The sequence below is a fragment of the Capricornis sumatraensis genome, chromosome 9, assembly GCF_032405125.1.
Source record: "Capricornis sumatraensis isolate serow.1 chromosome 9, serow.2, whole genome shotgun sequence".
NCBI lineage: Eukaryota > Metazoa > Chordata > Mammalia > Artiodactyla > Bovidae > Capricornis > Capricornis sumatraensis.
In genome coordinates, this window is record NC_091077.1 from 63400146 (window position 1) to 63412695 (window position 12550).

Here is a 12550-nt window from a genome sequence, read left to right on the forward strand (position 1 = left end):
TGAAAATTCTGAGTCAGGCAGTAAAGAACAACATTAACTTTGTCCTTCCCATACTTCCCAAGATCCTTTGATCAAGAAACCCTGTTGCTTTTTTCTTTTTTACCTTCTCACAGAACACTCACTTGTGTACTGAGGGACATGGTTTTTGAACAAACTGATACAGTGGAGCGAGAGCCAGAATAAGAGAGCATTATGCTCTCCTGCATAATGGCAGAAGGCAATGGCACCCCACTCCAGTACTCTTGCCTGGAAAATCCCATGGGCCGAGGAGCCTGGTGGGCTGCAGTCCATGGGGTCGCACAGAGTCGGACACGACTGCAGCGACTTAGCATGCTCTACTGCTATCAGGCCTATGTTCTGTGTGCTAGGAAAGGTCGTATCACTGTTCCTGTTGGAACCTCAGTTTCCTTGTCAGTCAAATGTGAGGTCACACCAGCTGATCACTGACTTTCTTTTATCAAGTTGCTTGTGTGTGTGTGTGTGTGTGTGTGTGTGCAAAGCTGTTTTAATATAAATCCTCAAAGGCCAGTTGCTTTGTGTGAAGATGCCAACTCAGTTTAATAACAGTTTGGTGGCATTGCTTCACCCCAGCCTGTGTATTCCTCAGCTGATCATGACTTCCTCTCTTCATACTATCTGAGCATTTTTACCATCTTCATTTGGAAAGAAGGCAGTTACTAGTTGGATCAGAATGGCTGCTGGCCCAAGATCTGATCCTTCTAGGAGAAGAGCTATAGTACTAGGAAGGTGGGCCAGAGACCAGCTGGATTGAGAGCACAGCTGGCACACTCACTTAATGGTTATTAGGCAACTGCATGGGGCAGGATGGAGTGAATGTTGATACCCAGACAATGTCTCACAAGCCATTTGCTTCACATCTCAAGGGCTACATTTCTTTGCCAAAAAAAGATTGAGCACTGAGAAAACACTCTTGTTGTTCAGGACATTTTCTGAAAACAGGGAAATACAAGCCGTGTTTCTGCATATTGAAGACTTAGTTATCTCTATTTACCAAAGGATCCATCTTCCTTCTCTCTTCGTCCCTTCCTCCCTGCTTTCCTTCCTTCCTTCCTTGCTTTTCTTCTTCCTTTCTCATTTTGAGAAGTGGGTAATCATTTCCCACTTCTCATGACCTTGAACATTCTTAGCCATGCCTTTGGGAACCACCAGCAAGCCTGAGAAACAGGCAGAAGAGAGGAAAAACATCAGGAGGCTGGTAGAGCGAGGGGGGTTAAACAGCCATGAAGTGAGGATGCGAGTGAGAAAGGTCAGGAGAAAGATTGATGGACAAGTACTGTACTCAGTTTGGAGGAGGGAATTTGGAAAGAAGAAGTATTTTCAAACTGGTGTTAACACTTTCAGTTTGAAGAGAGATAAGGGCTGCTAGGCCAAGTCCACTGGGGCCTCTCCACCTTTCCTTGTTACCTGATATTGGTAGTATTAGAAGAAAATGTATCAGACAATCTTTCTCCATATAAGAGAATTCTGTCTTGGGTCACTCGGTGTGTGAGCTTTTCCTCAGATGGTAAGTCGTCTTGGGAAGGGAGGTAGATATGCCTTGAGAAGCAGGAGAGGATAAAGCATGGGTTGGAGGGAGAAAGCATCATGAGGGATAGCAGAGGCTAGTAGACTGGGACTGCAAAGAAGATGGGTAGAAGAATGGAATCATGACGGAGGTTAATGATGCTGAGAGTTTCAGTGAGGTTGAGAGTGAATTGGCGCAGAAAAGAGGCTTCAGAGCAGGTGTGAGGTGACAACAGGGAAAAGATGATTTGAAACAGTATTTCTATGGAGTGTGAATTAGAGTTCCTTGTGTGTTACTGAGGGACACCAGTAAGACTGTGATCCCTTGTAATTGCTTCTGATTGCTGTCTCTTGAATATGAAACAGAGCAAAGACTAGGGGATGGGCAGTTACTGTTTATATGAAGATTACACAAAAGACAAAGTAGTGGCAAAGCTAAAAGGGGAAGATGAGACGAGTATACACATATAAGTAAGTGCGTAGTAAAGGAACGGTGGAATGTTTACTATTTTCACCGAAGACTTAAAATTCTAAGCAAGGAAATTTAGATCTATGTGTACTTCTTGATTGTAGCAGTGCACTATGAATTTTTTTTTTATATTCACACAACTTGACAAATCTGATTCCTCATTTTTAAGAACATGTTGACTGTGGAATCTTTCTGATGTGCTGTAAGAACACATCTTCTGTGGGAGAAGAATAAGTGGAACAGATTTCCTAGTCTTAGCATTTGTGATTTAATGATTCAGTACCTTTGAAGCAAATTTTAAAATAGTCAATACCAGTTCTCCACTCTTAGGCCAACACACTGTTGTCACTGGCTTTGCCCTCCTGACATCTACTTCCCATCAATATTTTTCACATCACTTGCTGTCTTATTTCCTAGGCTGTTTCCAAAGAGGCTGGACATAATGAAATAGTTATCCTGTTTCTGTTTATGTCAATGTCCACCAGGGATGTGCACTGCCAGAAATAATCACCCCAGAGCTCTGATGACCAGCGTACCAGTTACACTGGCAAAAGTTCAGTATTGTTTGAAGAAGAGCATCCACATAGGGAATCATTTCATACCTGTTCCACAGGACACCAAGCATGCAAGGTGATGTTTGTCAGAAAGGTTCCATAGTCACATCCAGCTACTTGATGCGTACTTGAAGAAATGCTGGTATAAGATAAAAGACATTAGGTTAAGCATGAGGGATTTGATTTCTACTTCTTAGGCAGGCACTTAGCCCTTTGTGTGTCCTTGGCAAGCCACTAACACTGTAGGAATGTAAAGCAGAGGTCCATTATTTGTCTTCCCTGCAAGAGAGCGCTGTACCCATCACTTGATTGTAGTCTATGTATGTTAAAGTCCTGGCTCCATGGGCAGAGAAACTTTACTGGTCTTCTGGCTGAATCTGTGTACTGGGTCCAGTTACTAAACTTATGAGAGCTAATCCTTAGGTGTGAATGATATATTTATCTCATAAGGTTGTTAGATCAAACAATGATCATCATAATACTGTCAATACTTACTTACTAGGTCAATCATAGTAGCAATACTATAATTAGCAGCAAGAATGATTATAATTATTAAACTTACTATTAAAAAAATAAAACACTAATAACAGTAGTAGTAACAACAGAGTAGCTATGGTTTATTGAGCACTTTCCCCCCAGGGACTAGTCTAAGAGCTTTACTTTCATTATCTTATTCAATTCTCAGAAAATCCTGTAAGTAGATATCTAATTATCCCCATTTTATGGAGACAGATGCTGTGGTTTGTAAAGTTAAAGTTACTCAGAGTCTCAATCAGGGCACAGCAGTGAGATAGGCCTCTGTTTAGTCCATTGTCAGAGGCTTACCTCTTCCGAAGTTCAATGTCCTTCTAATCTGACCCTGCCCTCCATGGTAAGGGCCCTGAAGGAAGCAAACTTGGCATTCTCTTTAGAGTTCATCAGCAAATCATTACAAATGAAAATTAAAGACATGTGGATGGGATAAGGAAGCTCTAGAAGTACTTAGATTTCCCTACCGTTTTGTTTTTCTTTCTCAATGGTAATATTTATTTAAATGTCTAACTGTGATTGAGGAGATAGTGCCATAACTTGAACATAAAGAGAGAATTTAAGTACTGATTATTGATTTAAAAAAATAAAGTGGATGGCACTGAGCCCTCAGAGATGTTATTGCATTGTGATGCTCATGAAGGCAGGCTCTTAGCCCTCTGTGTTTGATGCATGGCACATGTCAGGAAATGTCCACAAGAACTGAAGCTTTTATGTCTTGGAAGAAAAATGGAGAAGATCGCCATCTAGTGGATTCTGAGTCAACTTCAGCTCAAAAAAGACTAGCAGTGTTTGAGTGAAGTTTATCTGAAGTGATAAGTAACACGAATGGATACATTATTTAGATATTTAGATATACAATGGAGAGGTATCAACTGAGTCAGACCGGTACTCACGCTGAATTGTGATTTGGCAAAATCAGAAGACCAAGGGAGATTTTAGGGGTTCATATAGAAGGCTGAGCGCCGAAGAATTGATGCTTTTGAACTGTGGTGTTGGAAAAGACTCTTGAGAGTCCCTTGGACTGCAAGAAGAACCAACCAAACCATTATGAAGGAGATCAACCCTGGGATTTCTTTGGAAGGAATGATGCTGAAGCTGAAACTCCAGTACTTTGGCCACCTCATGTGAAGAGTTGACTCATTGGAAAAGACTCTGATGCTGGGAGGGATTGGGGGCAGAAGGAGAAGGGGACGACAGAGGATGAGATGGCTGGATGGCATCACGGAGTCGATGGACATGAGTCTGAGTGAACTCCGGGAGTTGGTGATGGACAGGGATGCCTGGCGTGCTGCGATTCACGGGGTTGCAAAGAGTCGGACATGACTGAGTGACTGAACTGAACTGATGTATAGGATGTTAACACAAAAGAGAGTCTGAGATTAAGGGGCATTTTAGGGGTTGAGAAGCATAGGACATTAGCACAAAAGAGAGTTTAAGATTAACATCTTGAGTCTCCTGCTTTCACAGCCCAGGGGAGGACAGCAACTCACTTAGGGTGACCAGGCTTCTTCATTTCGTGTCCCGTGCTCAGGCTTTCATATCCATCTCGAATTATATAAGTTCTCCCCATCAGAGACTGTTAAGCCATCGTTACAAAAGTGATAGATGTGCTAAGTGATAAGTCTCCCAGATCTTTTGGAAACATCTCTGTGCATACCGTGAAACTTATGGCATGGTATTGAAACATCCCAGTAGCTCCCTGAGAGGTCACAAGCGTTCGTCTGCATCTGCTGTTGAGGGATTTGCTAAGTATACACATCTGAAGATATGTTATGGCACTGTGTTTTGATTTTGTTGACTTTCATTTTACCTCCATACAGCTAGGGGAGAGAAATGACAAAAAAAAGCATTATCACATGTCATATTTAAGATACAGAGGGCCATTGTATGCCTATTTTGAGTCATGGCTGTGCTCCCTCTAGGCTGTGTATTAATAATATGAAGTTGATTTATTTTTTTCTCCCTTGAATGGAGGGTCTTTAGCTCAGAGTCCTCTTGAGATTTAAGATGAAACACAACGCTGCTGCTGCTGCTAAGTCGCTCAGTCATGTCCGACTCTGTGTGACCCCATAAATGGCAGCCCCCCAGGCTCCCCAGTCCCTGGGATTCTCCAGGCAAGAACACTGGAGTGGGTTGCCATTTCCTTCTCCAATGCATGAAAGTGAAGTCACTCAGTCGTGTCTGACTCTTAGCGACGTCATGGAGTGCAGCCTACCAGGCTCCTTTGTCCATGGGATTTTCCAGGCAAGAGTACTGGAGTGGGGTGCCATTGCCTTCTCCAATGAAACACAACCCTCTGTCATAATTCCTGGTCATTTGATCTCTGTCTTTCTGGGTCTTTCTCTATCCCCCTCGCACATCCCTGTGAAAAAAATGTTTCATTTTAAAAATTGTTTCTCTTGCCTTTTATCCCTGAATTCCAACCCTGTAAAAGACTTGAAAGAATAGGTGATACCCAAACACCCTTTTCGTAGGTTCACCAGTTATTAATATTTGAAAGCTGTATATATTATACCTTCTGCTCATAAATTATTCTGTGTACATCACCAAAAATAAAGATGTTTTTCAATATAACCATATGCCATTAACATAGCTAAAAATTAATAATTCTGTAATACTGTCTAATATTTATATTTAAATTTCTTTAATTGTCCCATGCTTTTACGTCATTTTTCAATCCAGGATCTAACCGAGTTAGTATATTACATTTGTTTTTTATAGCCCTGTGGTTTCTTATAATTTAGCATGATACCCCCTCAAACTAACATTTTATTTTGCATAATGTTGACTTTTTGAAGATTTCAGGAGGTAGATTAAAACTATTGGTGCTACTAAGTTTGATCATTTAAGTTGGAAACTCCTAGGTATTTCTGTTGTAAAGTCACATTCTTTTGGTTATATTGAGTATTTGTGGGTTGATGCTTTGAGCCTGTGTGAACATTCAGTTTTCAGATACATTTTGACATCAAAGTTTTAAGCCTCTATAGGTGAACTGTAGCATCATTATTACAGTGGAAGTGGAAAATAGTAATTTTCTTATTTTTTATACATTATTTCCATTCTTTTCAAAAGAACTGTTTTCCCCTTCTCTTGGGTGTGACTTTGAATTTTTTAAAATCCAAAGTATTTTAACCCATTGCCACCATTTCCCTTTTACTGAAACTCAAGATGTTGCACGTTGGGTCAATGAGAGCTCCTTGAAGCTGGCTCTTCTGTTCTTGCAGGTACTTGATCACCGCCTCACTTCCTGGCACAGACTGTCCCAGGCTCATCTTGTACTCTGCCTCTGCCAACCTGGAATTAGCACTGAAAGACTACAGAGTATGATATTTAGAAACTGAGATCTGAGTACTAGATGAAGCAGTATGCTAATATTTTCAAAACCCTGGTATAAGATGTCGAGAAAAAATGCAGCCGACTTTGCGAACTTTGTCCCATTAACCCTCTGATTAAATCACCCCTCAATCTATTTTAATTATTGTTTCCTCAGAGAATACTAGGAAAGTCTGAGGACCCTCAGGATTAGGCTCATTTCCCTGTAACATACAGGCCTTTAGAGCCCCAAAGTTCTCAATTTTCATCACGTCTCTAAATACTGAAAATATACCTCATCTGAAAACTCAACTAGGGAGGCAATCTTCTAAGCCTCTGCGTTGTTGGGCAGGTTCAGTTCCTCACAGGCTGTCAGCCCTCAGGCCTCAGTCTCTCCCTGGCCTGTGGCCAGAGTCCACCCTCAGTTCCTCGCCATGCGGTGCTCTCCAGGAGGCATCTTAACACCTGGTAACTTGCTTCTTCCAACTTGCAGAGAAGAGGGTAATGTACAGTGTAATATGTCATCCCCAAGTTGACATCACACCAACTTTGCTGTATTCTAATAGGGATACGTGCAACTCACATTCAAGGGGAAGGGATTACACAAGGGTTGTTACAGAAAGTGGGGCTTACCACAGCCCCCTTAGAGTCTGTCCATCATGCAGATGGACATGACGTTCTACTGTGGGGAATCGGATGATTGACATATGAAGTACAATGTCAGATGGTAATTTATAAAGAAAGTGAACAAAGCTATAAGATGGAGAACCGTTGGATGGGGCACCTTGCATGCGTGTGTGCTAAGTCACTTCAGTCATGTCTGACTCTTTGCAACTTCATGGACAGTAGCCCACCAGGCTCCTCTGTCTGTGGAATTCTCCAGGGAAGAATACTGGAGTGGGTTGTCATGCTCTCCTCCAGGGGATCGTCCAGACCCAGGGGTCAAAACCCAGTCTCCTGTGGTTCCTGCCTTGTGGTTGGATTCCTTACCACTGAGCCAATAGGAAAGCCCCATAGGGCACCTTGCCTAGAGTACAAAGATGAGACCTCTGTGGAGAGGTAAAATTGGCTAAGACCTGAATCATTAGAAAGAATTAGTCATGTGAATATATGCAATGAGCAAAAGAGTAAGTGCAAAGACCCTGAAGTAGAAATAAATTGATCATAAGAGGAGGCCAGTAGGCCTAGAGGAACCATTGAAATGAACCTCTTTAAAGAGGGAGGCAGTTACAAGACAGTATGGGACTTGTGAGCCATGCAGCAGAGTTTGGATTTTATTTAATTAGTTTGGAGCCAGTGGAGCAGGGTTAACATAGAGAGTGACATGGTCTATTTTCTGCTCATACAGTACTCATCCTGACTCCTGTTTTGTGAATGGACTGAAACAAGAGAGTGGAAGCAAGGGGGCTAGTTTAAGGCTGTTGTAATCATGCAGTTGAGAGATGACAGTGGCTTAGACCAAGATGAGGGGAGTGGAGTGAATGAAAAGTGATCAGATTCTGAGTATATGGTTGGAGACAGGGGCTGTGGGATTTCCTAACGGGTGAAATAAGTGACCAAAAGAAGTCCTGATGTGATTAATCTATTGGGCTGAGCATTTGGATGAACAGTTCTAGAGGGAAGATGCATACAAAGAATCAATGTCTTAGTGCTTTTTCTTTTTAATAGACTTAATTTTTTACAGGAAATTTTAGGTTCATGGCAAAATTGAAGAGAAAGTACCCATATATACTTTCCTAAACACATGCATAATCTCCCCTACTATTAGCATCTCACTGCTGCTGCTACTGCTAAGTCGCTTCAGTCGTGTCCGACTCTGTGCGACCCCATAGACGACAGCCCACCAGGCTCCTCTGTCCCTGGGATTCTCCAGGCAAGAACCCTGGAGTGGGTTGCCATTTCCTTCTCCAATGCGTGAAAGTGAAGTCACTCAATTATGCCCGACTCTTAGCGACCCCATGGACTGCAGCCCACCAGGCTCCTCCATCCATACAGTGGTAGATTTGTTACAACCTATGATGTGATTATCACTCAAAGTGCACAGTTTACATTAGGGTTCAGTGGAGTTACATAATCTGTGGGTTTTGACAGATAAAAATGACACGTATCCGACTTTACAGTATCATGCAGAATAGTTTCACTGCCCTGATATGGCCTGTGCTCTGCCGTATTCATCCGTTCTCCCTGCAAAACTTGGTAACCGCTGACCCTTTACTGTTTCCATATCTTTGTCTTTTCCAAAACGTCATATAGTTGGAATCATACAATATACAACTCTTAAGGTGCTTTTCTTTTAGTAATATGTGTTTAACTTTATCCCATGTCTTGTCATGGCTTGATTACTTTTTTTATTAATAGTGTTCATTGTCTGAATGTCTCATAGTTTGTTGATCCATCACCTACTGAAAAACACCATGGTGGCTTCCAAATTTTGTCAATTGTGAGTTAAGCTACTGTAATCACCCATGTGCTGGTTTTTATGTAGAAATAAATTTCCAACTCATTTGGGTAAAAACTGAGGAGTACAGTTGCTGGATTGTACAGAAAGAGTGTGTCTAGTTTTATTTAAAAAAAAAAACTTGGAGCAGTTTTTATTGTATTAAATTCCATACATACATCCTCTTTCTACTTCCTCTATGTCATATGTATGTATCACATCTAATTGGCTGTGGGATACTGCCATTTCTATATCAGTCCTTTTTATTGCCTTATTTATTTATTTATTTTTTTGATTTTCCAAGATTAATGGACTGATGTGGGTGCCATCTAGTGGAGGTAAGGAAAATGTGTTTTGATAGAGCAACCGCAGAAAAGATTGATTAAAAATAACTAAATTGAAGTCTTATTCAGTTGTCCTAAATAAGAAAAACATTTCAATGTTTTGGCTATGGACCACATATTTAGACTACGGTGGGGTCCATAACTAGGAGAGGCATAGTAGAGAAAAGAAATTAGCAAACATGAGTCAGCAAGTTAATATCCTGAATATCTGAATTTATTTACCAAAGTGATTTCAGATTGCCATAAATATACAGAGATTTTCTAGTATGTGTGTGTGTGTGTGAGAGAGAGAGAGGGAGGGAGGGAGGGAGGAGGGAAGGAGGGATGGAGGGAAAGAGGGAGAAGAAGAGAGAGAATATTTAAGAATAAGACATGGCTGTTGTCCTCAGGAAAAAAAAAGCCAGAGGCAATGACTCAGTATTGAATTGTAAATTATAAATGGAAGGAAAAGGAAACCCAGAGGGTGAGGTCACAGGGAAACTGTCACTAAAACACCATGAACTGACCTGACTTTTCAAATATGAAGAAGATATGAATAGGTAACAGAAAGAATATCAGAGAAGAGGATAAATTCAGAGCAACAGAAAAAAAAAATTTTTGAATTATAGAGCTCATCCAGAATACCAGTATCTGTTTGAACTCATTTGGACTTAAAGAGGAAGTAGAAAGGATAAGTGAATTAACTGAACTACCTCTATAAGAGATAGAGTTAATTGAGCAATAGAGTAATTACTAATGAAGAGTAATTAAAATAGTAATAAAAGATGATGTTAGTATTAGCAACAACAGTGATGGTAGGTGCTAACCTTGATGTATTGCAGTTACTGTTCTAGCACTGTGTTAATTTTATATATGATCTCATTTAAATTTCATAGCAATCCTCTGAGGTAGGTATTACAGTTTTCATTTTAATTTGAGTAAATAGACATCAAGATTTTGATAACTTTCACTAAATCACAAAGCTAATAATTACAGGAGTTTGGATTTAAACCCATTAATCAGTTTTTGAAGCCTTATGATCCCTTGAATTCTGCTAGATAGAGTAAAGCAATTGGGATGGACATATTTAGAAACCTGAGTTGCAGACCTTGTTCTGTGGTTTACATACTGTTCCTGGGAATCAGTTACTATCAAACCACGTTGCCTCTGAGGTTCAGCCAAGTTCTAAAATGTGTTGATTGTATTTAATTGGGGTGTTCAGTGTTTGGTTCTGATAGTTGTCTAATATGAAAACACCTGAACGTATAGAATCCCAATGCTTGAGAATGTATGTTAACATATGGGGATAATATAACACACTCCTAACTGATCATACCTCTTTCCTGATTTGTATGTGAGGTGGGATTAAGACTGCCCTCTGTGGATAGCTCTGTTGCTAGCATTGGGGTGAAGGTGATGCTGTGGATTGCAATAGTGTCGAGGAGTCAGCTCAGCGAGAAGGGCAGCTGTGGAAGGCTTACCATCCTTGTTTCTCCCTCACCACTCAAGTCTACAGAGTCCCATTGATAGAACTCCCCAAGCTCCTTTGAATCCATCTGAAGCTCTACTGAATCTCTACAAAATTCTCCTGAGTCTGTTCAGAGTGTTTCTTCTCACCATCTTTTTTAAAAAATGTAAATGTATTTATTTTAATTGGAGGCTAATTACTTTACAATATTGTATTGGTTTTGCCATACATCAACATGAATCTGCCATGGGTGTACATGTGTTCCCCATCCTGAACCCCTAATGCAGGACATCGTCTTTGTCCTTGAGAATAGCTACAACAGCTTCCTAACAGGTCTTCTAGCCTCTAGCATGGCTCCTTCCCATCCGTTTTTCACACCGTGGATGAGTAATCCATCCCATGCGATTCTTCTGCTGACACCCCTCCCGTGGCTTTTCATGGTGCACTTGGGTTGAGAACATAGAATTCTCATTTCCTTCATGGGGTTTAAGAGGCATTTCCTATTTCAAACACCACTTGCCTTCCAGACTAGGCCACACCACTCCCTGTTAATTTTTACCTTTTATCCATTTCTTTATATGTATTCTTTGACCAGGCTTCTATACAGGCTCTTCTGGAATTGACCCCTTCGTAACCCCCATCCCAACAACACCCCTACACTGTGTGTCTGGCATGGGTTTCAGCTGAGATTCACTATCATTGAAAAGCAGCCCTGACTTCTGGCTTTGCTGTAGGTGACCCTTCTGTACGGTGTCGTGATATCCTGCAGTACACTGGTCCTAGCACCTAGTATAGGATGAATAGTTACCTTCATTGCCTACTGGACTATAAGAACTTAAAACGGAAGAACTGTATCTGCCTTGTTCACACCAGTGTTTCCTGCTTGAGAAAAATGCTTATTACTAAGCAGATGCCTAATGAGTGAATGAACAAACACAAGAAAGGAACAATCAATGGAAAAATCAGCACTTAAGTATACCTTGAAGGTTTACAGAAGACCAAGGTTACATGGGGACTTTAGATCATATAGCCAAACTCCCATGTAGAGCCTGCCTACTTTGCACACACTGTTGACTGCACTCAACATCAGCTGGTCATAAGCATGATAACCCCCCTGAGCTATACAAGACCTTCAGCCTCTGCTGTTCTTTGGAGTGTTCTGACCCAGACCCCTCTGAGCTGCTGAGCAAGATCACCTAGACCTGTGAGCCCCTTCTGTCCCCTTCCCCAAGAACATCTTGTCTTCTTACTGGAATGGTCTCATACTTTGAGGGACTTATCCCCATCCCTTCCCCTCATTCAAACTGTCAGAAAGTAAACATGTTAGTCGCTTAGTCCTGTAGCCCTCCAGGCTCCTCTGTCCATGGAATTCTCCAGGCAAGAATACTGGAGCGGGTTGCATTCCCTAGGAATCAAACCCAGGTCTCCTGCATTGCAGGCAGATTCCCTACTGTCTGAGCCAGAAGGGAAGCCATAGTCTGTCCGAGCATCACCCAAATAAAGCTTGTTGAGCTGCTCCATCTTGTGGTCACCTCTCCCCATCATCAGCTACAAAAATCCCTTGAACTTATTGCAGTTTTTATAATGGGGTTGAGTTTTATCTTAAGAGAAGCAGAAAATAATTGAAGGGTTATAATCAGAGGGACGACATGATCTTACATTCTAAAAGATGCCTCAGTTGGAGAAGACCAAGAGGGGAGCAAGACCAGTTGAGAGGCTGATGCTGCAATCTGGGTGAGTGGAGATGGGCTAGGATTAGGACAGCAGTAGGGAGAGGGAAGAGGAAACAAAGGCAAAGTAAACTTTGCAGATGGAGTTGGTAGGACTTTCTGATGGATTAGAAGTGGGAAAATAGAGAATCAGGAATAAATACTTGAGCAACTAGATGGATGTCATGACCATTTAAAAGGTGCTCAAGATGGAGAGGAACTG